The sequence below is a fragment of the Mobula birostris genome, chromosome 12, assembly GCF_030028105.1.
Source record: "Mobula birostris isolate sMobBir1 chromosome 12, sMobBir1.hap1, whole genome shotgun sequence".
NCBI classification, from domain to species: Eukaryota; Metazoa; Chordata; class Chondrichthyes; order Myliobatiformes; family Myliobatidae; genus Mobula; species Mobula birostris.
The window spans coordinates 75,384,662-75,410,776 of record NC_092381.1 but is presented as its reverse complement, the minus strand read 5'-3'; the positions used below and the strand labels follow the sequence as shown (position 1 = coordinate 75,410,776).

The following is a 26,115-nucleotide window of genomic DNA, read 5'->3' as shown; positions in this document are numbered from 1 at the left end:
ATACAGAGGGTGCTCAATAATAACAAAATGGTAAAAACAAATGGAGAACAAAAACTTCCCCAACTTAGTGGTAAACCAACTTTAAGAATTGTGCTCCAGTAAGATTTTTGTTTTTAGCAAGCATATGGCAAATGAATTTAACCACATAGTATGTAACAATAGGAATTGTTGATACTCCATGAAACTTTCTACCTACAAACTTTACTTAGGGAGTCAGGGGGGGGGGGGTGAGGAAATGTACCAAGGCCTCTCAGATGACAATGAGGAGCTATACAGGAGTAACACTGATCAGTGATTTGAGTGGTGTCACAACACCAACTTTGTATTCAGCATCAGCAAGATCAAAGAATTTATTGTGGTGTTCAGGAAGGGGAAGACAGGTAAACACATACCAGTTCTCATTGAGGGGTCAGCGTTGGAAAAGGTGAATGCCTTTCAGTTCCTGGTTGTTAACATCTTGGGCGATCTATTCTGGGCCCAACTCATTGAAGCAATCACAAAGGTGGCACACCAGTGACTCTGCTTCATTGGGAGTTTAAGGAAATTCAGTGCGTCACCGAAGACACTTACAAATTTCTATACATATATGGTGGAGAGCATTCAGATTGGTTGCATCACAGCCTAGTATGGACGTTCCAATGCACAAGTTCGCAAGAGGCTGCAGAGAGTTGTCGACTCATCAAGCTTATCATAGGCACAACCCTCCCCGCCACTGAGGGCAACTTGAAGAGATGATACCCCAGGAAGGCTGCGTCATCATTAAGGACCTCACCATCTGGGATATGCCCTCTTCTCATTATCACCTTCAGGGAGGAGTCCAAGACACACTCAGTCATTCAGAAACAGCTTTTTCCTCCCTGCCACCAGATTTCTAAACAGTACATCAACCCATGAATACTACCTCATTATTGCTTTACTTACTCTTTAAAAAAAAATTATAATTTATAGTAACTTTATGACAGTGCCACAAAGTGACAAATTTCACATCATAAGAGAGTGATAATCACCTGTTTATGATTCATAGGAAGCAAAAGAAATGTGATGCTGTTTAGCTCATAGCTGTGAAATGAGTCAAAATGGTTAAATTGTTGATTTTCTACATAATTATGTCTGTCTTCTCCACTCTGAAAAAGATCAGAATAATACATCTGAGGGTGGAAAGCGACCTTTTAAGCAGATCAACTTCCTTCCATGCTCTCCACTCCTGCCAAATAAAATTATTTTGGAAATTCTGCAAGTTAAAATAAACGCATGTGTAAGGGGGTTTCGATTTTTATGTTACTGCGGAGGCTAATTAAAATGGCGTCTTTGTTATGTAATCTGAGGGATGCGGCTTTGTTGTGTTAAACACTGAGAAAGTTTGCGCTAACAGTTTGTTTTTGCTTTAGAGTCTGATAAGAGGGTGCTATTAACCAATTGGGATAGTTGTTATGGCTTTGGTGTATTTGAAGATACTGTATGCGCGGGGTTTTGGGGCAGAAGGCGGGAGAGCGAGACAGAGGATGGACGAGGTGCTGTGAGTCCGCTAACGGGGTCGGACCCTGAGCGGGACATTCGGCGAGGAGACGGAGACGGACTCGTGTGGATCGTCTGGTCGACCACCGTTGTTGGTCCCAGGCAGCCGGTCGAGGTGGTCCGAGGGGTCGCAGGGTGAAGAAGAAGGTCCTTGAGCTCCAATGGTTTTGTGCACGAAGAGATTGAACTTTGATAAATGTGGCGCCTTTTATATTTTATTCTCTTTTAATTATATAGTTCCAGTAATATCTATAAACTGTAAATCATTTAATTGCATCTGGTGTATTGTCTGTTATTTGGGCGGGGTGGGGTACCTCACACAGCATCCACACAAACGAATTATCCAGTTTGGCGGGGCCAAGGCTGTTTCCCTAGACGACAGCGAGCCGAGCGACCCTGAGGGTGGCCGGGGGGGGCTACATTGTGTGGGCTTTGTCCGGGATTGAGTCTGCTGGCATGCTGTGTGGGTACCCTGTTTAAATCTGCAATGTGTGTCTCTGTGGGTTATTTGCTGGTGATTGCTGTATGCGTGGTGGGTGAGGTCTTTGTTCGAGTTCGGGCTGGCATTGACGAGTTGGAGGTGGCACTCGGAGCTGCCCAAGCGGTTGGGAGAGAGAGGGAAGAGTGGCCTGATTTGGAGGTAGGGTCTGCGAATAAATGTTCTAGCTCTGGCAGGCTCCGCCTGGCACTTGGGATAGTGTCCACCCCAGGAGGGGCGGAGGCGTGCGAGACGTGGGCGGAGCGGATCACTCAGTTGTTAGATGAGTGGTAGGCTCGGTTGAGGGAGAGCGACAGGGATTGGTTGAAAGTTTGAGTAGGCGGGCTGGTGACGGTGTTAGAGCTGTCAGGTTCACTTACACCGTAGTGACAGCTGTCAGTTATTTGAAAGGGGGGGGGGGGAGTTTTCAGTGTGTCTTTTCTGGCGAGGAGGGCGGCTAAATTGCTTGCAGTGCCGGGGGATCATTTCAGGGGATCAGTTGTTCAGCTGATCAGAGAGGTGTCGGGAAACTTAGTGGAGGGCCAGTGGGGGAACGGCTTGGGCTCTCTGGGGAAGCACATTCCCAGCAATGTACCAATGAACTTCTGAAAGGAAAAGACCCTATTCCTGAAGGCTTAGAGGGGCCACGCCCCAGGGTGGCACTATGGATAGAGGGAAGCGATGCTAAAGCTATCCTTGACCCCGGGGCACAGATCAAGTTGTTGGACAGTTCATTTTACAACCGGTGTCTGAAGCATTTATCCTTGACAACCGCAAGGGCAGCGGAGACTTTGGGTACCAGTGGCAGTAGTTATCCAGAAGACGATGATTGGTTAATGACCCTGGAGTTCATGGAGGCATTTTCTGGGCACCCAGCGTGTCGAGTTGCTTCTGAGGATGTGTGTAGCAGCCTAGAGCTGGTACCAAGTTTAAGCGAGACCCAGCAGTGGTACGGCCTGGGGAAAGTAGCTGAGGGTGAGACCCTCTTAGTAGATGCTCCGAACTACCACGAGGGAGGGGAGTTGACCGCTGAAGACACCTCAGCGGGAGAGAGGTCGCGGCAACTGGACCCTGGCGGCGTGGGAGATGAAGGCAGTGTGTGTGTGGATTATGCGATGTGGTTTAATGTGCTGCATCTGAGGGGTGGATGTTGCCAGATCCTGAGGAGTGCGGCTGTTGCGCTGAAGATGGCCTTTACTAGTTCCCTAGGATTCTTCCGATCTGAAAAGATGCCCAAGGGTATATCCGGAGCCCCTGCATCCTTCCCGCGGGGCATAAGGAAAACCATGGGGGAAGTGAAGGAGTGTGGAGTTTTGACGTATGTGGATGACCGCCTAGAGCTTGGATTCGCCTGGGGGGACTATGAGGCGAGGCAAGTGGCTGAGCCCGGGCGACTGAAGCGGAGTGTCAAATGTGGAGGAGTTTGGTGCAATGTGAGGAAAATGACCTGACATACCAGTTGAACTTCCTGGTGTTGGGACAGAGAGTGGTGGACTGGGGGATGGAAACCCAGGTCGTCAATCTGAATGAGACACAGGGAAGAGAGGGGATTTGCACCGCACTGCGGTCATGTACTGATGAATTAATCCAGCGAGAAGAAACAATGACCCACCTTGGAAGGGATCAGCAGAAACTCAAGACGTCCATTCAGAACAGATTGGAAAATTTACAAGTTGGGGAAGATCAAGGAAGTGTTCTGACTAAGGTCAATAGAAAACCAAGAGCCCAGGGAGGGGAGTTTGACTACACTCCCGAGGAGGTGAAGAAATGGAGGACAGATCTCGGAAAAGGGAGGCGGACGCTTGAAAGGAACCTGAAGGTGACTATCGCGAGTTTAAATGAAGTGGAAAAACTGAAAGTTGACCTGGAAGACGCCCTCAGGAAGAAACAACCGGAGGCTGAACATTCTTTAACTGCTGCTTTTCAGGTCAGGGTGGAAGAAGCTGGTGGGGTAACTGCGTCCCAGACTGAGATGGCCAGGAACCCTGAGTCAGAACTGCGGAGGCTGTGGCGAGAGTTGAAGGAGTCCCCGAAGAGGCTGACATCTCGACTGCAGGAGGCTGAAGGGGTAGCCCCGGCTAAATGTTTCAGTTTGGAGAAACTCAAACAGCAGCTACCGATTGAGGGAATGAGGAAAGATACGGATTCGAAGGATGATGTGCTGCACATGTGGTACATGCTGCCTTTCGCTAACTTCCCCGTGATTGAGGAAGAGACCTTTGGCCTTTCTCCCACTGAGTCAGGTGTAACGGGGAGAGCTAGCTGTGGGCAGTCTGAGTTACAGCAGGATCAGGAAGGAGGAGAGGCGGGGCCCCGGACACTGGACTGGGGGCTCCGAGCTGTAGTGGTGGCCTGAGTGGGAGAGGAGTTGGCAAGCAGGCCCGAGGTATCCCTAGTAGTGTCTGAGCCTTTTGGGTTTAGGTGGGGGGGTACGGAGGTCTCAGAGGGTTAAGAAGCTCCCAGATAGGTTGGCCTATGTAGCGTCCGTGGGACGGGAGTAAGGTCCACTGTTTGGGGAGCACAGTCACTGTGTGTATCTGTGTATGTGTGTGTTGTGTGTCTGTAGGACTGGGTGGCGAGTTATTTATAAGTCATGAGGACATGACTTTATTTGGTGGGGGGAGAGTGTAAGGGGGTTTCGATTTTTATGTTACTGCGGAGGCTAATTAAAATGGCGTCTTTGTTATGTTAATCTGGGGAATGCGGCTTTGTTGTGTTAAACACCGAGAAAGTTTGCACTAACAGTTTGTTTTTGCTTTAGAGTCTGATAAGAGGGTGCTATTAACCAATTGGGATAGTTGTTATGGTTTTGGTGTATTTGAAGATACTGTATGCACGGGGTTTTGGGGCAGAAGGCGGGAGATCGAGACAGAGGATGGACGAGGTGCTGTAAGTCCGCTAATGGGGTCGGACCCTGAGCGGGACGTTCGGTGAGGAGATGGAGACGGACTCGTGTGGAGCGTCTGGTCGACCACTGTTGTTGGTCCCAGGCAGCCGGTCAAGGTGGTCTGAGGGGTCGCAGGGTGAAGAAGAAGGTCCTTGAGCTCCAACGGTTTTTGTGCACGAAGAGATTGAACTTTGATAAGTGTGGTGCCTTTTATTTTCCTTTTACATTTTATTCTCTTTTAATTATATAGTTCCAGTAATATCTATAAACTGTAAATCATTTAATTGTATCTGGTGTATTGTCTGTTATTTGGGCAGGGTGGGGTACCTCACACAGCATCCACACAAACGAATTATCCAGTTTGGCGGGGCCGAGGCGGTTTCCCTAGACGACAGCGAGCCGAGCGGCCCTGAGGGTGGCCGGGGGGACTACACATGTAAAATAGTCAAAAAATAATTACACCAAGAGATGGCACACTGAACTGGAAGAGTACTGCCCATAAAAAGCCTGTACATTAATTATCCTGTTCAACACTGAGGAAATGTGGAGAAAATTTTCATCAATAATCTTTAAGTGGTAGAAATCATCCAACTTATTCTCAGGGAATGGCACTGTAATGGAATTAAAAAGAGGTGTGCTGACCAATTTTGAGAAGGAACATAACTTCAAAGTACAAAGAATTAGTTTCTGACTGGAGTCATTTCTCAAGTGGATTAGCTGTCCATCATTAATTGAACCCCAGGCTCTCTCACTTTGCAGCAGCCTGCTTCCTTTGATCTGTGAGATTAAACTAATTGCAACTGTAAAATGTTGCAGAGTGCTCGCAATGCTTGAACATGGAAATCTGTATTGAAATTAATCCTGTCAAGATGCATGATAAAACTGGAACAAACTCAAACTGCAGATCGAGGCAGCAATTGGACCTACTAATTGAGTATCATTGAAATGATACAACCATCCAACTTTGTGTCACAATATTTTCTTTGTAACATAATGCTGACTTTCTCACAGATGAAAAGCTAGCTATCAAGTAGTGCAAATCTAAAATTTGATGTTGTACTTCATTCTGGTGACATTGATTCATCTTCTAAAAGTGTTTTACATGTTATTCAGTTTGTTTCAATAGAAAAGACTGCTTCTCACAATAATATTTTTTTAAATCAAAGCAGTTGTGATAAATAAAGGTATTCTGCAAAATGAAACTATAATCCTACTCATTATAAGGGATTTTGGTTCAGTAAGTTAAATGTTCCATGTTGCTTTTGAAATTCTCTGGATGTTTCTTTTCCAATCATCGTAAACAGAACGATCGTAACAACTTAAATGTGATATGCTTTCATCCTCTACTGTGAAGTAACACAGTGCCAGACTCTATGTTTACTGAGGAAAGGAGAAGTAATCTAAGTCCCGGATGTCACCTCCACTGTCAAATATGAACTCAGCTACCACCATGTGCACCTTTGACTTGTAAATTTCTGTGCAGCATCAAGGATATACTAGCTGAGTGCAGGTTTCAAAAATCACATAAGAGTTGAAAATTGCATTAGTCAGCATTACTTTTGAATAATTTGGTTCAGCATTCTAATTGCACATTTACTGGTTTATGATTAGAAATACAAATCTACCTATGTATAACTCAACAGCAGCAAGCTGGCAAAATGAGAGAGCTTTCCTTTAAAGATGTACACTCTTTCCCCTGTGAGTCTAAATCCCAACCTCCCAAAGTTATTGCCCAACACTACAGGAATGAACTGCTCTTCCAAGTCCCACGCTGACTGCCCTTATGGGCATGATGAAAGCACTTATTCCTGCCAACTGTATCAAGTCTTAGGGTTGTGCCCACAGAGGGACAGGATGCTGGTTTAAAGCTGTTCAAACCTTCTTTCAGGCAACAGAGGGATTATGCCAACTCACAAGATAAATTTGTTTCCAGAAAATGGTAAACCTCCACATCCCTGTTGAAATGCTATTGGATTGGCATACCCAGAGCTGTAACTTGTTGTTGTTCTTTGTTTGTTGTTTTTTTTTAATAAACATGTTAATCTTGAAAGCCAATACAATGAAATGTTAAATTCACCCCACCATGCTTATGAGGGGAACATTGGACCCTGGCAGACTAGTTGGTGCAGTAAGCCTGTTTCATTATTCAATAATACCATGGCTAATACGTTATTTAATCCAGGTATTCACTATGTCTACATTATCACTGATTGAAAATCTATAAAATTCAGAGATAAAATGAGCAAATGCCCTGGTATTATCTGCCATCCACAGAAGAGATTTGTAAATCTCTCTCTCTCTCGTATTCATTCCTCCCATCACTCCTGAAAAGCAGCTCCCAATTAATAGACATTTGCACTACTCCTAAATATCTCAACCGGCAGAAATATTTTTTCTCTCTTTCTTCCCTCATATTATAATAAAAATCAATTAGATCTTCTCCCCCCCCCCCCAGCTACTAAACTGCAGCAAATAGCTTGTGAAATTGTAAAATTTAACTTTTGCGAGTGTTGGTATTATTCTATTAAATCTCTGAGGTAGTGCAGGATAGAATAATGTATCCTTAAGGTCTGATGCCCAGAACTGGTCTCAGAAGTCCCTTACATCTGTTGCACATTAAAGATAATTCTTTAATTTCAAGTTATTCATTATTACAGCCATATTTTCTAACATTTGCACATCCGGTACTTTTTTTTTTGCTCTTGACATTTCAAATGGAGTAAGTTCTTCCTAGAATATCAAATTAAAAGAGGTCAAATATTTATTTCTTTCTATCATAGGAAGCTAGTTCAACAATTAAGTCTACGTCAACTCACTGAACATTGCCATTCTGCACAAATTTTCCCATCAGCTCTCTCCAGTTTCACTACATAACTACAGACTAGGGGATGGTTACGGTGGCCAGTTAACCTACCTGTCTGCATGTGTTTGGTGTGTGGGGAAGACCAGAGCACTCGGGGAAGCCCATGTGGTCAAAGGTGAATTTACAAAACTCCACACAGATGGTGGCTGGAGTTAACAATTGAATCCGTCTTGTTAGAACTTTGTGGGAGCAGTTCTACTGTTTCACCCAGGGCTTAGCTCTATGGTTTAGAGGATTGTTAATCAAGTGTAGACCAAATTGACTGAGTCCATGTTGTTGGGTCTTCAGTGCTCCAGTTCCCACTTTATGACTAAAGTCAATCCTAAATTCATGTCATAAGGAAAGTTTACAGATAAAATAGGTGAAAGCACCTCATGGAGGCACAATACAGCAATTAAATCATCAACACAACAGAAGGTATGTTGAGGAGTTGAGAATAAAGGTACAAGAGCCTTTATCCTGTAGATAAAGACCATCGGATGGGCCCCTCAGCCCATTTCTCTGTGTGAAAGCTGCATAAAATATTCATACAAAGAAGTTGGACTGTCAAGTAGAAAGTTCATTCATTTCTTCAAAAAAAAAAGCATTCCCTGCCTTCATGATGGCCAAATGCAAATCGAATACACTAATTTTTTTTTGTGTAAATGGTATTCTTAATTTTTCTCGCTGTATTCTAAATTCTGCTCTGTAGTCATCAGCCAAGTTCTAGTTATCGAATGATATCAAAGACTTAATTATTTATCCCTCTTCCTTCCTCAATCTGGAAGGATAAAACCCAAACCCATAAACAATACCAGTTGCTTAATATCCACTGCACTGTAATCTAAGAGAAGCCATCTGGTGCGATTCAGTCAAGCTTTCCCTCAGGATTGAAATGGCTGGTTTTTGATTCCCAGTAGGGAGAGTGGGGCAATTCTGCCTGGAGTCACCGGGTAAAAGCAAATAAGTGTTTCTCCTTAATCTACATAGTAGGGTGTACTTTAGATGCCCGATAAATTTGTCTACCACCAGCTTCTCCCTCCACCAATTGATAAAAGATGTAATTTTTATACTACCCTTCAAAGCAGTTTGAGAGTTAAATTACATGCCTTTGACATCGTGTTTATAAATTCATCATCTGTGTGCTAATGTTGTTCCCACAAATGCATTTTGTTTCTTTTCCTCCATTTTACAGAATTTATGGCACTTTCTGAGAAGAGTTAGCATGGTATTAGTGCAAGGCTGACATATTTTTACCCCACCCCATATTTCAAAAAGCTTATCCACTTTTTTTTTGCTCTTCTCCCTTCAGGCGGAAAGTCTCTTTCAGCTTGACTGCACCATATGAGTGTGTTTCTAGCCCAATGCTCTGGAAAAAACTCCGGTGTGAATGCACAGCAGAAGCAGATTAAAATGACCTATTTAATACTGGCTGGGTGGCAAGAGAAGCTTTGATTCTATGACTTCTTATGTACATGTTGAAGTCCCACATATAATTGTAACTATAGCCTAACATTTAAAATGCTAACTTCAATGTCAGCTTACATTGTTTCCTTGAATAAGATTGGGATGTTTGGAAGCAGATGACTAACTACACCACTGTGTAAAGATGTTTCACCAGTTAGAACATAGAACATTACACTTTATTATGTATACCAGCTCATTAACGCAAATATCTAATCAGCCGTCATGTGGCAGCAACTCAATGCATAAAAGCATGCAGATATGGTCAACGGTTCAGTTGTTGTTCAGACCAGGCACAAGAACAGAGAAGAAATATGGCCTAAGTGAATTTGATGGCAGAATGATTCTTGGTGCCAGATGGGGTGGTTTGAGTATCCCAGAAAACTGCTGATCTCCGGGGATTTTCACACACAATTCTCTAGAGTTTACAGACAATGGTGTGAAAAATAAGAAAACTTCTAGTGAGGGGCAGTTCTGTGGGCAAAAATGTCTTATTAATGAACAGTGTTCAGAGGAGAATAGCCAGACTGATTCAAGTTGACAGGAAAATAACAATACCTTACAACAGTGGTGTGCAGAAGAGCATCTCTGAACACACAAAATGTCAAACCTAGAAGTGGATGGGCTCAGCAGAAGATTATGAACATACATTCAGTGGGCACTTTATTAGGCACAGGAGTTACCTAATAATGTGGCCACTAAGTATACACCAGCCAATCCACCTACTAACCTGCATGAAGAACATGCACCATGCTGTATCCCTTCTGTATTAAATTGTTCTGCATTCCTAGTGCTCTAGCTAAATAAATTTCTCTTAAATTCATCCAAGTAGCCATTTTATGTTAACAATGCCCTACTCCATACATAACCTTTGTTTTTGACGCAAGGCACTAATTATTGCCTGTACCTTACCATAATCCTTGGACTGAGCAAACCCAGGGGTCACTTTATGAAGGCTTCATTTACTTTCCAAATTTGAAAAGATGTAAACAGGCTGCACACTTATGAAAGAAAAGCTCCAATTCATATTGAATCTTTAATGATTTCGGCTTTACAACTACCTTCGAAGTGCAATTGCTGTTGTAATGTAGGAAATGTGGCAGCCCTATTGCATACACCACAGATCCCACAAAGAACTATATGATAACTGGTCTATTTCTTCACTAATGCTGACTGAGGGATATCTATTAACAAGGACAAGGAGAACTGCACTATTGCTTTTCAAAATAGTGCTAGATGTTTATTTTACAACCACCTGAGACAATGCAAGAGACCTTGCCCTAAATTCTCTTCTGAGAGATTAGGTTTTAAACTACAGGGATGATTTGAATGGAACAGCTTAACGGTTTTAATGTTGGATGCAGAGCTTGTTTCAAGCGAAGTGTTTGAAGTATCAACAAAGAGTTCATGCTAATATTGTGATTCAGATTAACTTGGTAATCAGCACATGCATGCAAGTGATGTTCTGAGAAAGTAGTGACTCACATTTTCTCTTGTAGGATGCTTACTGTACACCCAAGTACAGTGGATGAACATTTCCACTGTAGGAGAGAAACCATTACTAATTCTGTTGTGTAATCAGTTGGCATTGCTTCAAAAAAAAAATGCTGAAGTCCCAGCTAGCAGAGACAAGACATCAAACCATTTTACCCATGCAATGAACATAATAATGAAACGTCAGTGCACCAGTTTATTGTACAGTTACTTCCATTAAAATCAAAAACATTCAGAAAAGATTTCCACAGTCAAACTGTAACACTAATTTGTTTTGGCATGTTACTGCAAATGGAGGGTTTATAATCCAAAGGCAAAAGATTCTGATGAGCTGATTCTTGACACATGCCTGGAGCCCATCTTCCCCTCTTGGCTTCTGGTCCAGTCATTTTAGTGGACAGAATATCATAGCCCAAGAGTGCAAAACTTGTAGTGGCATTTCTGGATTTGTACCAAGCAGTGAGGAATTAGAATTTTCACCCCTATATTTCAAAGCTCAGCATGACAATGTGAATAAAGGCAAAGATTTTTTGTTCTTCTCCATCATAATTGCACTCCCACTGTTGAATTGACATACTGAATTGGTGAACTCTAAGTAAATCAAACAATTCAACAAATAACAGAAGCTCATTTGTAAATTCTAGTGAATGCTCTTCTCCATGGATGGGATATTTGACAGTAAGTGCTCTCTGTCCACTAAAAAGTAATGGATCAACAATGCTACCAATGCAATGATTTTCTCCATGGAGCAGTGATAGTTCTTAGAAAGGCAAATATGGAAATGCACTTTTTACGTAATCTAAAGGCAGAAATAACATTTCAAATAATGATGCATTAACTGCTTGTTTTGAAGATGCCCACTGAACACCTCTTAGGGTGCTGCAATGGCCTTCCCACTAAGCCTTGGAATCTTTAATACCCCCATCACGCAGTAGTATAGGCAGACGACACTAATGCCACAGTGAACTGTGGGAGATGGGAACTGCTTATGTAAAAATTTCCAAAATGTTAGCATTAAATACTGTATATGCTGGACCATCATACAAGGAAGTCTTTGTTGACAGTTTCTCTTGTGAACAGTGACCCTTTTAGCTGGATGATTATTTTGACAGCTATTAAATAAATTGGAATGATGATAGATGTTTTATTGGTGTGAGTGTAACAGTTTAAAGTTGACACTGCATTTGTGTGAGAATCCTCTTAATAAAAGCATGAATTAGGCTGGAATTAGCCAGTATTTGGACCTATTCTACTTCCTGTAACCTGTTGCACCAGTTTGTCAGCTAATGATCTTGTCCGTATCTTATGTTCATCTTTGCTCTGGTCAATTCGTATCTTTGGTCTAGGGTATTTACAGTGATCACACTGTCCTTATTTGTTTTGCAGTGAGTAAATAAGCACATATACCACCCTCTTCTGTCTGGCAGAACTGGTCCTCACCCTGGACAATTTTTTCCCCTCAGCTCCCACTTTCTCCAGAATCGAGGGGTAGCCATGGGTCCCAGCTATGCCTGCCTCTTTGTTGGCTATGCAGAACAGTCCACATTCAAAGCCTTCCTCACTACATTGACAACTGCATTGGTGCTGCTTCATGCACCCGTGCTAAGCTCATCAACTTTGCCTCTAACTTCCACACTGCCCTTAAATTCACTACGTCAATTTCTGACAGCTCCCTCCCCTTTCTCAATCTCTCTGTCCCGATCTCTGGAGACAAACTGTCAACTGATATCTTTTATAAACCTACTGATTCTCACCGTCATCCCAACTATACCTCTTCCTATCCCATCTCCTGTAAAAATGCTATTTCCTTTTCTCACATCCCTCATCTCCACTGCATCTGTTCTCAAGATACGGCCTTCTTCCCCAGGATATCAGAGGTATCCTCCTTCTTCAAAGGACAGGGTTTCCCTCCCTCCACTGTTGATGTTGCCCTCACTCTCATCTCCATTTCCTAAACATCCACGCTCACTCCATCTCCCTGCGACCACTACAGTGACAGCATTCCTCTTGTACTAACCTACCACTCCATCAGCCTCTGCATCTAACACATCATCCTCCGCAACTTCCGCCATATCCAAAGGGATCCGACAACTAAACCTGTCTTTACCTCCTCCCCTGCGCTTTCCTCAGAGATCTCTTCCTCTGTGATTCCCTTGTCCATTCATCTCTCCCCACTAATCTCCCTCCTGGCACTTATCCCTGCAAGTAGCCCAAATGCTCCACCTGCCCATTCATACTCCCTCACCTCCATTCAGGGCCCCAAACAGCCCATATCCAGGTGAGAAAACATTTCCCCTGCGAATCTGCTGAGGTGGTGTGTTGTGCCCGGTGCTCCCAGTGTAGCCTCCCCTACATTGGTGACAACTGTCGTAAAATGGGAGACTGCTTTGTTAAGCATCCCTGCTCCATCCACCACAAGTGGAAATTTCTGGTAGCCAAATATTTTAATTCAAATTCCCCTTCCCGTTCCGACGCGTCTGTCAATGGCCTCCTCGTGCCAAGATGAGGCCACCCTCAGGGTGGAGAAGCAGCACCTTATATTCCACTTGGGAAGCCTCCAACCTGATGGCATGAATATTGGTTTCTCCTTCCAGTAATCGCCCCCACAACACCCTCTTCCTCTATTCCCCCCTCTGACCTTTCACCTCTTCTCACCTGCCTATTACTTCCCTCTGCATCCCTTTCTCTTACGGTCCACTTTCCCCTCTCCTTAGATTTTTCTTCTCTAGTCCCCTGACCTTTCCCATACACCTGGCTTCACCTATCACCTTCCTTCCCCTCACTCCAACTTTTTATTCAGGCATCAGCCCCCTCCTTCTCAGTCCTGATGATGAGCCTCAGCCCCCCCCCCAAAAAATGGACTGCTTACTCATTTCCATAGACGCTGCCTGACTTGCTGAGTTCCTCCAGAATTGTGTGTGTTGCTTTAGATTTCCACCATCCGCAGATTTTCTCATGTTTACTCATTGAAAGGATAGGTAACTTAAAAAGTGGTGCAAACAAAGTTGTTCTTTAAGGAGCTATCTATATATAATGATAACTAAACTATGGTTTCAAAATGTCAATATGGAAAACACTTTGAGGAACTGTCCCATGCAACACCCAAAGGTCTTTGCATCAAACAGAAACCATGCCTTACTCTTTCCAGTAATTATTATATACTTCTTTAAGTGATGACTTTACCTAAATTCATAAGCTTACCACATTACAATTACTCAAAATAATGGATTTCAACTTCATTGCTTTAGATAGCATTTTAAGGGGAGTTTGAAATATATTGCACAAAATTATTCATTCAAAATATGAAGAATGCTATTTTTGAAATGTCCTTCTGTTCCCTCAATTGCTTCTATTATTAATCTGGGGTGCTAGAAAAGAATGCATATTCTGCGTCGTTCACCAGCAACCTTGATGCGTGTTGCTTGAATTTCCAGCATCTGCAGAATTCCTGTTGTTTGCATATTCTATATCTCCAATGTTTAAAGTACCACTTTCCATCACCGAGATCATTACATATGTGGAACTAAGTGACAGATTAAAATCACACACAAACCTCTGACAGGTCATTCATTTTGCCAGTTTCTTGCTCTCTGTTTGGGGAAGTCTGACAATGAGCTCTGCAATACTCAGTCCAAGAAGCCACTCTTGTGTGTGCTGAATCCAATGTTTCGGACCAGCTCAGCCTTAAGGGAAATAGTGCCAAACCCTTCCCGACATCCACTCGTGCATCATTTAGCAGGACTCATAGACAGTCATCAGGGACAGACATCTCCAGATAAAGATCCCATCACACTCAAACAGCAACGTTACTTCTCCATGTCATGCAGCAGAAGCGTTCAGTTGCTCCTATTCCCATTTTACTTTGTGTTGTCCAAAAATGATATCAGCTTAGCAAAGCCTAATGCTACCTTTAAAGTAATTGAAAACAATAAGGGAGAGGCTGAGCCACAATAGTTAGGGTCAAAAGCGAGTCCTGTAAGTAATAATTCTGTTCCTTGGTTACCACAGCTTATTCAGCTCCCTTACAAAATACATCTTTTTGTAACAAATACCCATTGTAAATCTATTAAATCTCAGCAACTGCTTTTAAAAGTCATATAACGCAGAGGTAGGCCCTTTATCCCAAATGGTTTATCCATGCCGACCACCGCTCATCCCATGTATTTATTTATCTAGAGATAGGGCTGAAAGGGCCTGTCAGCCCTTCAAGACACGCCACTCCATCATCCCCCGATTTAACACTAGCCTAATCACGGGACAATTTACAATGACCAATGAACCTACTAACCAGTTTGTCTTTGGACTGTGGTTTTCTCCAGGTACTGCGGTATCCTCCCAATGTGTTCTACAGGGAGGACATGCAGACTCCTTACTGATGACATCAGAATTGAACTCTGAACTCTGATGCCATGTTGTAATATCATCGTGTTAACCATTACGGTCCTCTAACACTCCCCCCCCGCCCCAACTGCCCATCTCCCTCTAAACCTTTCCTATTAATGTACCTGTCTAAGTGCCTTTTAAATGCTGTCAACGTACCTGCCTCAACTTCCTCTGACAGCTCATTCCACGAATGTCCACACTCGGAGTGAAGGAATTGCCCTCAGGCTCCTATTAAATCTTTCACTCCTCACCTTCACCCTCGATTCTCTAACCCTGGGGAAAAGACTGTGCAAACTCACCTTATCTATATCCCTCAGGTTAAAATACAAGCAAGGAACAGTAATATTCTTAGAATGATTTGCCTTGCACTGAACTATACATAAACCGATAATTTTCACACATTCTAGTTTTCCTTTACTGTCTTCATCTCCTGCACACCTGTTCTACCTTGTGAATTGGAGGGGTAATATGGTTCCAAAAGGGGATAATCTGGTGACTGTCCTTATTAACAAGCAGATTTGTTTCCTCTTCACTGCTGCTCTCCTTAAAATTTGGCAGTTTCTTGTCTTTTTAACATTTCTCCCATACTTTCTTCCTTTCTTTTCCTTCTTGCTGTCTCATTCAATGCCACATCACCGCTTCAATGCCTGCGACCAACTCCTGAAAAAAATCAACTTACTTAACACAACATTTCCTCCTTCCTACTTGAACCATTTTTGTTGCGTGTACCTGTAGGCTTAGGGCAATGAACTGGCAGAGATGATGTTAAAGCAGAGGGAGAACGGAGAAGTGGTAGTCTCAGTTTTACATCTTTTAAGTACACGGTGCACCTTTTTCATTGTAGACAGCGATTACTTTCTGTCAGCACTTTATCAAATACGTGGAAAAAAAATCTTAAAAAGATAACGACAGGAACCAAGACAGACAGCTCAGCTTTTGATCTACTCTGGAAAGTCAACGGATACTGAAAAGGAAAGAATTGTATTAGGAAGGAAAATACCTTTTTCAGTTATTTTGTTAAGTCACCAAGGTTAACTTCACGCCATTCCACCATCCAGTCACAATCTGTGCACAGCCTATCCTTTCCTCAGACCTCTGGAAAGCAAAATGTAGATTAGCTTAGTGCAGCCATCATCATTTGGAGATAAGCATCATTCAGATTTACACTCCAAGTTTATCTGGCAGAAATTGATGACTTTCCATTCAATAACGTTATCCGTGCTAAAAGTGCACAGAGCAACCAACTCTGAAATGCGTTAGTTCCACATTTAGTTTGCAGTGTTTCCTCATTTAGTAACTCACATTGAAACACCTGCACAGTGGTATGATTACTCCGGAATGTGCCAAAGCTGAATTCCACAATCCTACAGTATCCTGGACCCAATCAGGATAGGTCCCGCTGTGTACATGAGGATGAATGGGCCAGAGGCCCTGAATCAACTGTTGCTGCTCGTCATGGAATTACCAACATCACAATGCACACTGACTAGATGGATTATAACTGTAGGTCAGGTTCCCTGACGAGCTGCACCGGCAAGTTGATTACGGATGCAAGAGATTCTTCAGATGCCGGAAATCTTGAGTGACACACATAAAATTGCTGGAAATCTTGAGTAAAACACATAGAAGAACTTACCAAGCCAGGCAGCATCTATGGAGTGGGGGGGTATAAGCAGTTGACGTTTCAGGGGTCTCAGCCTGAAGCATCAATTGTTTACTCCCTCCATAGATGCTGCCTGACTTGCTGAGTTCCTTCAGAATTGTATGTGTGTATGGAAAGTTGATTACCTACAAGATAGAGGAAGCAGGAAGCCAATGAGATTTTAACCACCTGGTCTCATTTGAAAACAATGTCCTTCTCATCTACAGAGTCTTAGCCATGACAAGTTCCAGCTAAGTGATCAGGCTTGTGAAAAGAATAGGTTAACGGCTCAGGCCAAAAGTGACCACACAGTCCCAGTTCAGCTAGTCAGTAAGGTCTGGCCTCACAAGAACAATGACTCTCTTTTATTCAGGTCAGCTCCAATGCAGCAAGTGAAAACACTATGCTGGCTTTACTGACCCAGATGCAGTCACAATGACACTAAGTACCCTCAGACATGAAGACACTCCAGCTTGCATGGTCCAGTCTTGCCAAGAGCTTCACCTGCCTGCCCAAAACTACAGGTAACAGTTGCCAGCAGTCAGCACTTGAGTGAGCTGCAAAGGTGCTCATTCATAATAGCCGTTTAACCATCTTGTGCAGAAGTAAAACTGACTATGTTTCATAAGTGCAGACAGAGAACAAAGGCCATAATAATTCATCCAACTGTGTTTGAAGTTACAATGCTGCTTGTGGTGCAAGCAAGATGTGTCTATCATGATAAATTACTGAGGTGAGCCAGCAGTGACTCATTTTTGTAAAGGCTCAGAGAGCAGAAGGAACAACCGATGTGCTCTCTGAAGACTCCTCAACTTGTGTCTGTTCCCAGAGACCTCCACACACCTCTGGAAGTGTGACAGTGCTCAGGTGATGGGGTTGACAACCGAGCCAAATGACGTGACCTCAGAGGTGTGCTTGCTCTGCACAGGAACCCCTCCTGAGACTCTTCAAGCAAAGTACAGACACTGTGTCTGCAGGAAAAATTTAAAAAACAGCAACTAGGGGATCAGCTGCAGCCAACAGCATCAAACATCAATTGTACAATCCAGGGTCATTTACTAGGTGTGGGATTGGAGCTAACCGAAAATGGAGACACACAGAAGTTTCATATGTCTGTAGGCTGTTGCTTTTGATACTCTTAGACCCCACCCCTCCCCACACAACCCTTCATTGATCCATTTTTAGCTAATGACATTAAACTTTGATGGCTTTAGTTTCCAAGTCCATCTTCTCCCACTTCCTGGACTGTATTAAGGTAGTTACAGGTTTCAGACAACACAAATCCAGCCACAGAGACATAAACAGATTAAAATCATAGATCTACATCTGGAATGAAATGAAATAAATCTACACGGCGAGACGTCCATTTACAATTCTCTCCAACATCGAAGATGGTTGAGAAGCAGAGGGTGCAATACATTGCAATCTCTGTCGATGGTGCACGCCATCCTGCATTCATTAGTTTTGATTTAGGAGGTACTTGCATGACCGGGCAACTTACAAAAACAACAGGTAGCACCAAAAATTGTTTTAAAATGGTCACTTGGTAATGAAAATAATTCCAAAAATGATTTAAATGGAATGTCCTTAAAAAGGATTTTTATAACTCAACTCCTGTAAAAAAAATTGTGCATGTCTGGATAACTCCGCCCTTACTTCAAACACCTCTCAGGATAATTTTAGAGCTGCTGAAATATATAGCCCTTTGAAAGCAGTAGAAGCATTTACAGTCTAGACAAGAGGTCAATGGCAGTTAAAACCTCACAATTAGTCAGAGTTCCAGGAGATTCCACTTAAACCAGGTTGCAATCAGGACTAATCTTGCTGTGTTCTTTGCTCAATTATTACTATGACCTTGTTTCTTCTCTTAAAAGAAGTCTAAGATAATGCATCACTTCTTTTCCCTATTTGCTAATATGTAATTCAGTCAAGATATAGATTTTTGTCAGAACCAGCCAACAGAATCTCTTTCAATATCATGTGTTATTCTAAATGTGGATGGTGTACAGTGACTCAGTGAGCCAATTATACTGTCACCAATTGCGCAGAGTATTATTAACACTTGAGTCGTTGCAAAAAGCGATACGGCATCAAATTAAAACCTGCCTGTCTGCGTGTATTGCTGCTGACAGCAAGGATTATGGCCCCTCTCATACGGATGGTTTCAGAGACTGGACCATGCCTTTGACACCACGTTTCACGCTGCCTTTTAGGGAGAAAGTGACTGCCTTTTGTGGTGAAAGGTAAAACCTATGATGAGCAATAGAGAATTTAAGTGCAGAAATGATCAATTCCACTTCTGCAGTTAATGTTGCTTTTATAGCAACTGGGAAGATTAAGGGCTGATGTAATTGAAACGCTCAGGACATGAGTACAGGAAGACTGTTTCAGGAGCTAATGATTTCGATACCGAGTGATTATAAAATGGGAATTTAAAGGCAGGATTGAAAGTTAATATAGGCACTATAAAAATACCTTTTTAATTAAAATGTAGAATGCATTACAAGTAGCACTTGATGCAAAAGGAGAAATGTGTGTTTATTTTATGTCTTCTGCATTCCTTGGGAATTTCCAAAACACTTTATATGACAAACATTTAGCGACTTACAGCACTTAACAGGCCCTTCCAGTCCAACAAGGCCACACTGCCCGATTACACCTATGTGATCAATTTAACCTACTAGCCCGCATGTCTTTGGAACGCGAGAGGAAACTAGAGCACCCGGAGGAAACCCAAGTGGTCATGCAGAGAATGTGCAAACTCCTTGCAGGCAATGGCAGGAATTGAACATGATCCGCTGTAATGGTACTACGCTAACCACTGCACTATGGTGAAGTATTTGTGTAGTTATTTTTGCAATGCTGCAAACGAACAGCCATTTAATACAGGACAAGTTGTCGCAGGAAGAATGTAACAGTTATCATATGCTTTGTGTTTTCAGTGAGGTAGAGTGGGGGATAAATATTGATTGCACTGGAGAGACAGCCTCAACTTTGGTGCTTACTCCTCTGCAATGGAATCTGAGCTGGAACTTACCAACGCAGGAGTGAAAATGTCACCACATCCCCTCCTGATACTGACGACGTATAAAGAGCATTTGAAGAATTTAATAAATTTGCAAAACATTCGGAATTTAGAGGAAAAAGACAGAAAATGGGTTTAACGTGGTGAGCTCCATGTGGACTGGATTAAGCGATGTTCTGTGCACTGCAAGATCAGAGCTCCTACTAGAAAAATAACAGATGAAACTATACCAAGTAGTACAGGCAGATAAATACATTTGCAGATTTGTATTACATTTCTTAGTCAACTGTTACAAGTGTGTATTTCTGAAACAACACAGATCTCTGGGTTTATTTTTAGATTGTAATATTTTGAAACTGTTCAGGTAGATGATCTGGATAAATGTCATTGACACTCCAGATAAGTGTACATCAAATAGCATTTAGTGAAGCTCTTCAACAAAATTGTTTCAGGTAATTAGATTTCAATCCCCATTCCTATTCTGCCATGTAGTTCATGGCCTGCTCTATTGCCACAACGAGGCCACTCTCAGGGTGGGGGAGCAATACCTCATTCTGTCTGGGTAGCCTCAAATCTGATAGCATGAATATTAATTTCTCTAACTTCTGGCAATTTCTGCCCCCCCTCCCTTTTTCCCTTCCCCATTCTGGCTCCTCTTTTACCTCTTCTCCTCATCTGCCCATCACCTCTCCCTTGTGCCCCTCCTCCTCCCCCCCTTTTGCCATGGTTCATTCTCCTCTCCTATCAAATTCCCTCTTCTTCAGTCCTTTACCTGTTCCATCTTTCACCACCCAGCTTCTCAATTCATCCCCTCTCTCCCACCCATCTACCTTCTCTCACCTGGCTTCACCTATGACCTTCGACCTTGTACTCCTCCCCCTCCCCCACCTTCTTATTCTGGCTTCGTCACTCTTCCTTTCCAGTCCTGATGAAGGGTCTCTGCCCAAAACATCAGCTCTTTATTCCTTTCCATAGATGCTGCCTGACCTGCTGAGTTCCTCCAGCAATTTGTTTCTGTTGCTCTGGATTTCCTGCATTTCAGAAATTCCTGTATTTCAGAATTAGATGCTGGGATGGATGAATGATGGGAATTCACCTACATTGCCTGCACTTGAATGCATCCAGATGGAAGAATTTAAATGATTCCTCTTTCACCCTTCTATGGCCTAGATAGAATTTCACTTGGACTGCCTCAAGCATTTCTGGTAGTCAGAATGGTGTCTCTAATTTTGCACCAGGATGAGCTATCATTCAGATCAACTGGGAATAGGGCACGAAATGAAATGCTTGTTCAGCAGCACTGCACGTCTGTGGTCAAACCTGACAGACCCTCAGAACACGATCGAGGAAAGCCTATAAAATGGATTAGTGAGAAAAAAAATGTGACTTTTTTTTCCCCAATGTGTAGATCAGGCATGTGGACATTTTGGTGTGTGCACCATTTCTGGTCTGTTCTGCCCAAGAGGAAATTTGCTGGGGGACATGTAGCTATAATTCACCTCAACACTGATGCCATTTCCCCATTTTAATTGGTGATAAGGTCATGTTTCCGACTCACCAATGGAGACCAGATCAGAAAATCAACACCTTCGCTGTTCACTCACAGAGAAAAAAAAGAGTAAACCATGCAGGAAGGTAAGAATCATGCATGAATTTGAAAGCTCCCCAGAGATCTTCTATTACCTTCATTGCCTTCCCAGCATTGATTTCAATGTGCTGCCCTTTCAGACCGGTAGCAAGAGTGCATATCAGAGCAATGTGTGCAATGCATGCTGAAATCTCTGGCCCTGGCTACCACTGACCTGACTGCAACTCAGGACCTGCAACGCACCATAAAAATCCATCCCTATGCCCTAATTTCACCCCCTCCCCGACCCACCCAGCTTCCCTCGTCTTCATGCAGTGTGATTGCCATGGAGGGAGCTCTTCAACTGTGCCAACCCTCTCTCACAGGTCGAGTTAGCTCAGGCAGCAAACGCCAACTCCTACTGCATCTGCATAAAGAGGCTTCTCAAGCTTATTAATGGGGTGAGGATGGCCAATTTATTTTGGGATGCGGTATTGCCCAATATGTTGCAGCAAACACTCTGCCCATTTAGTGTGCCAAAATGGATACATTCTAGGTTATTGTGCTTAATCCGGAACACGAATGCCTCGACATCGGTGACCAGTGTATGAACTCAAGACCCCAACCATCAGCAAATAAGTTTCTTCTAGCTGTTGTGTGATTTGGTTTCACATTCAGCAGCTGAGACAAGGTTATGGTATACAATATTATAAGAGCATACATCAATTGCTTTAACAGACAGATGTTTGAAAGAAAAATGCATGCCAAGTATTAGAGGATAAAACCATTTAAAGGGCAATTAAAATAATTCAGAGCAATAATCATTCTTCACATTGACTACTTCTGCTAATTGATTGGTAGCTACATCATAACATTCCCTTCTGAAGCTTGAATGATATTGAAGAATTTTGAATAATGTTGAAGAGTTTTTAATGGTGTAGCAAAAGCAAACTGCAAAGATTTGCATTTCATTGTGAGAAACCACAACTCACGTATTAAGTACATATATTTTTTCCCCCACAGATGAACTAAGAGATTCGCAATTCATGAGTGAGAGCATTTTAGAATTCACATTGTCCTAATCTTTTTCCTCTTCTTGAGCCTCTCCTCTGTACAGAGATTAATGAGAATGACTGAATGATTTCAGTTGTGACTCATGGGACTTCATGAAGTATTTAATGGGAATCAAGCAGCAGACTAAAGTCTGAAGCAGAAGCCTGAAATTTTATTGTTATCTGTTTGGAAACTGGGAAGGCCCCAGTGTAGCAGTTGAGAGATTTGGCATCACCATTCATACAAGTACACAGTTGGATTACTTTCACAAACAAAAACCGAGCACTACTTGCATGAATCAAATGCCTGACTACTGTGCTACTGGCACTCTGCAAAGAAATCATATCACTTTACTGAGCGAATTACTGGCTGGGCTAAACCTCGAGCGATCCAAAAACGCAGCATTACCTCCTGGCCACTGGAGGAGCACTGCTGCTGCAGTCAATCCTTCGCAGAGTCAAACCTTTTGTTCCTCGAGTTCTCCCATGGGATAAAGCAGTGATTACGTTACCGCTCCTCGGCATCACCACTGCCTTCGCTTTTATTCAGTAGCAGTCCCTTTTGTCTTGTCTAACCAATCCCCCTGAATATATCAGGACCATAGTGCAGAAGCAGACCTCCAACCCAGTACATCTGCAAAGGCATTTTTGTGCCTCTGACTTTATCTCATTTATTTCCAAACCTTCACTTTCCTATCAATGAACATTGATTCTATGCACAGCTTGAGACAAACCATTCCAGTCATTTTGTAAGTGCTTGTTCCCATGCAAAAAGCAAACACAAGTTTAATGTTTCCATCTCCCTATCTTAGCCATTGAACAATAGTGGAGGACATGTTTGCTTATCTGGAAGCTTAATTAAATTAGTTTTATCTCCCTGGTTTGTAATAAGCCTTTTGGCAATGTAAACTTCTTCAGTAATCGGCAACCAAACGACTAATGATCTTGCACATCTTATTTCCATTTGATGTAAAGCTTTCCTCCCTAAACTTAACGATGAATTTCTATCAAGAAAAGCTGGCCAGAACGATGTTGGACTGAAGAGCAATGAGTTGTAGCTGTAATATGGTAATATAGCGGTAATTGTGAGCAGAGCCAAGATGGCACCAAATGGCTGCAAAAACAGCTTAAATTCCTCTCTTTAATGTCTTTTTCTCCCCTGTTCAAGGAGGTTGAGGTCCTATCGAAGTCCCTGATCTGCAACTGTGTTCCCACCCCCCCACAGCTGATGAGTTCCTGCTCTCGGAGCTCACCTGCCGGCCGTTCTCTGACATTCTCCACGAGCAGCCTGGAATACGCCAGGGTACAGCCCTGCGGACGACCGACTTCAGGCTTGTGCTTCCGACAGGAGAAGGAACATCAGGATTTTGCAGCGGTGGATGCTGCGGAGAGGTCTCTGTATTCGAGTGATTGCTCTCTCTTTCTCTTGGTGGGGAGAATTTGCTGCCAATTCTCGAGTCGGAGAATCTTGGAATAAAAAGCCACATGGCAGAATGTAATATCGTAACAGTGATTGTTTGTTGGTCTCCCCTTTCACTGTGAAATGGGTGATGTCTCTCTGTCTCTCGTTAATGAGAGAGAGCGTGCACCTGTGGCATGTCGAACTGTTGCGTGAACAATAGCTTTTGATGATTGCAGATCATGATTTCTCTTTGGGTGCTTTGCTATTGCTTGGTGGGCGCTGATGCTTTCTGCTGAAATGGGTGGGGGGGGGGAGGGGGAGGTTGATGCTTTGCTCCCGCTTGTGCGGGGGGGGGGGGCACGGGGAGAGGTGCTTTGGGGTTCTAACATTTTTCTGTTGTTCATTCCTTTGGTGTTCTCTTGTTTTTTGCAGAGGTCTGTGAAGAGTAAGAATTTCAGGTTGTATACAGAATACATTCTCTGATAATAAAATGGAACCAAAAAATATTTTGTCAGGTGCCAGGGTTAGGAACAGTGTTGTGATGCCATTGCTGAAATCACTAGCAATTTAGTGAAGTTTATAAAGGCTGCAAGAACAAAGATGATAGAGATGGTCTAACAGATGACGAGTAGTTCTGTTCCCTGGGGCACAATTGCAAATAAGAGGTGACTTGGTAGAATTGCCTGTGACACCCAATGTTGTGGAATAAATTAATCAATCACAGAAGGCCACAGAAACAATGGTGTATATGCATTCAAGAAGTGATTAGATTCCTTTTGTCTATTTTCTTCAAGGACTTCATCTGCACAAGTTCATTCTCCCTCTCTCCCTCATAACATTGGCAGCAGAGTGTTTTGCAGACTATGTGCCATTCATAGGAAGTTCCAAAACTTCTGTAGTGGAGTTCCAAAGAAAACTGTTCGCTTGTGCCATGAAAAAATAACTACTTCATTCCAGTTTTCATCAAAGCACATCATTTTCAATGTGAGCACAACATAAATGGACCTTAGCTTTCTCGGAGCAGAGGTACAGAGCCATCACTAAGCCAAGGAATGAAAGTTAGATGCTTTTCTATTATTTGAAACTGAATATGCATCCTTATTTCTGTAAACCCTTGGTGTCCCTTACTCAATATTGATCACATGGAAATGAGCAGAGATGGTGGATTTGTAGAGTTTAGAATCGGAGGATTCAGTGTTCCCCTGAATTCCCAGTGCTGGTGTAGGTTCAAGTGCTTGTTAATCTTATATACTGGAAATCTGGTGGGGGTGGAATCATAATTAGGGTTAAGATGGATGGAAGACCAGTAAATGTTCATCAAGTGCTCAGAGCAGAGACATCAGGACCATCATAAAACCAAAAAAAGTAAATTATACAAGCTGTTCTGTCACTGAAAACCAACACATCTTTACTTTGATTCAGCAGAGTCCTATCTGCTTGAAAAGGCCTTTGAATTTCTTTTACATCTCAAGAAAAATAATGTCCCATTTCACAGCTGTCTACCAAAGATGCCCCCTTTAAACATTGTGCTAGGAAAATGAATTTCATTGAAATTGAGTACACAGTGATGTACTGCAAACTTTCATTCCTCTGCAAATGTTGCTGTTTCATCAAGTCAATGATCAAGTTAATCAGGGAAAAAAAATGATAAAGCCCTTCTTTGTCCCAATGTCACATAGTATATTTGTCTGGCAAGTGATTGGAAATGGTTTTGATCTTCTCCCTGGGTTGTTCATAGCATACACAAAGACCCACACAAAATGTACTAAGCCTTTCTGGTTCCTAATCCTTCTCCACTCTAAGGCTAATAGATGTGGGAAGGTTCCTCCAGCCAGAACCCTGGCTTCTTGCTCACTAACCACTTTTGTCACCTTACCCGTTTAGGTCCCAACTCAATTCCCTTCCTCAATTGTGAGCTCTTATAGACTCCTTTTCTTTCAAGGTTTTCCGCAAAACTGATCTCTATTCAGGATTTTGGTCACCTGCCCTAAATTTCCTTGGTGCCAAACAATATTTCTCAATGCACAAAACAGTTAATTTTGGTTGTTTACACTCTGATACAGGATGGTACACAAACACAGACTGTCAGGTTAGACATGAACACACTGAGAACTAGTTAACCCAATGATTTGTTCCAATCTTTTGTTAGGCATACTGACAAACAGGCTTGATCATAGTTACGGTACAGCACAACTATTCCTCACAATGCATACTAGGAATCAATCAACCATTTCAAGGGTCCTATATAGATTACGTTACATTAGGTTTGAAAAGTCTCAAATTTCAGCATCACAGTGCAGAAACATCCTGATAACAGACACCAATGGCTCCTTCCCAGATTATAGACAGGACATAGAACATCGA

At 42.7% G+C, this 26,115-nt stretch overlaps 1 long non-coding RNA gene across 4 annotated transcripts in view; it reads right to left on the bottom strand.

The window, feature by feature from the left end:
* Positions 1–26,115, bottom strand: part of LOC140206361 (uncharacterized) — an 87,704-nt gene that overhangs the window by 29,172 nt on the left and 32,417 nt on the right. For 3 of the 4 annotated variants that reach the window (XR_011888124.1, XR_011888126.1, XR_011888125.1), the window contains exon 3: positions 16,064–16,158. The exons of the other annotated variant lie outside the window; for it this stretch is intronic. This is a non-coding gene — a long non-coding RNA (uncharacterized lncRNA). The remainder of the gene's footprint in view (positions 1–16,063; positions 16,159–26,115) is intronic. 4 annotated transcript variants of the gene reach the window in all.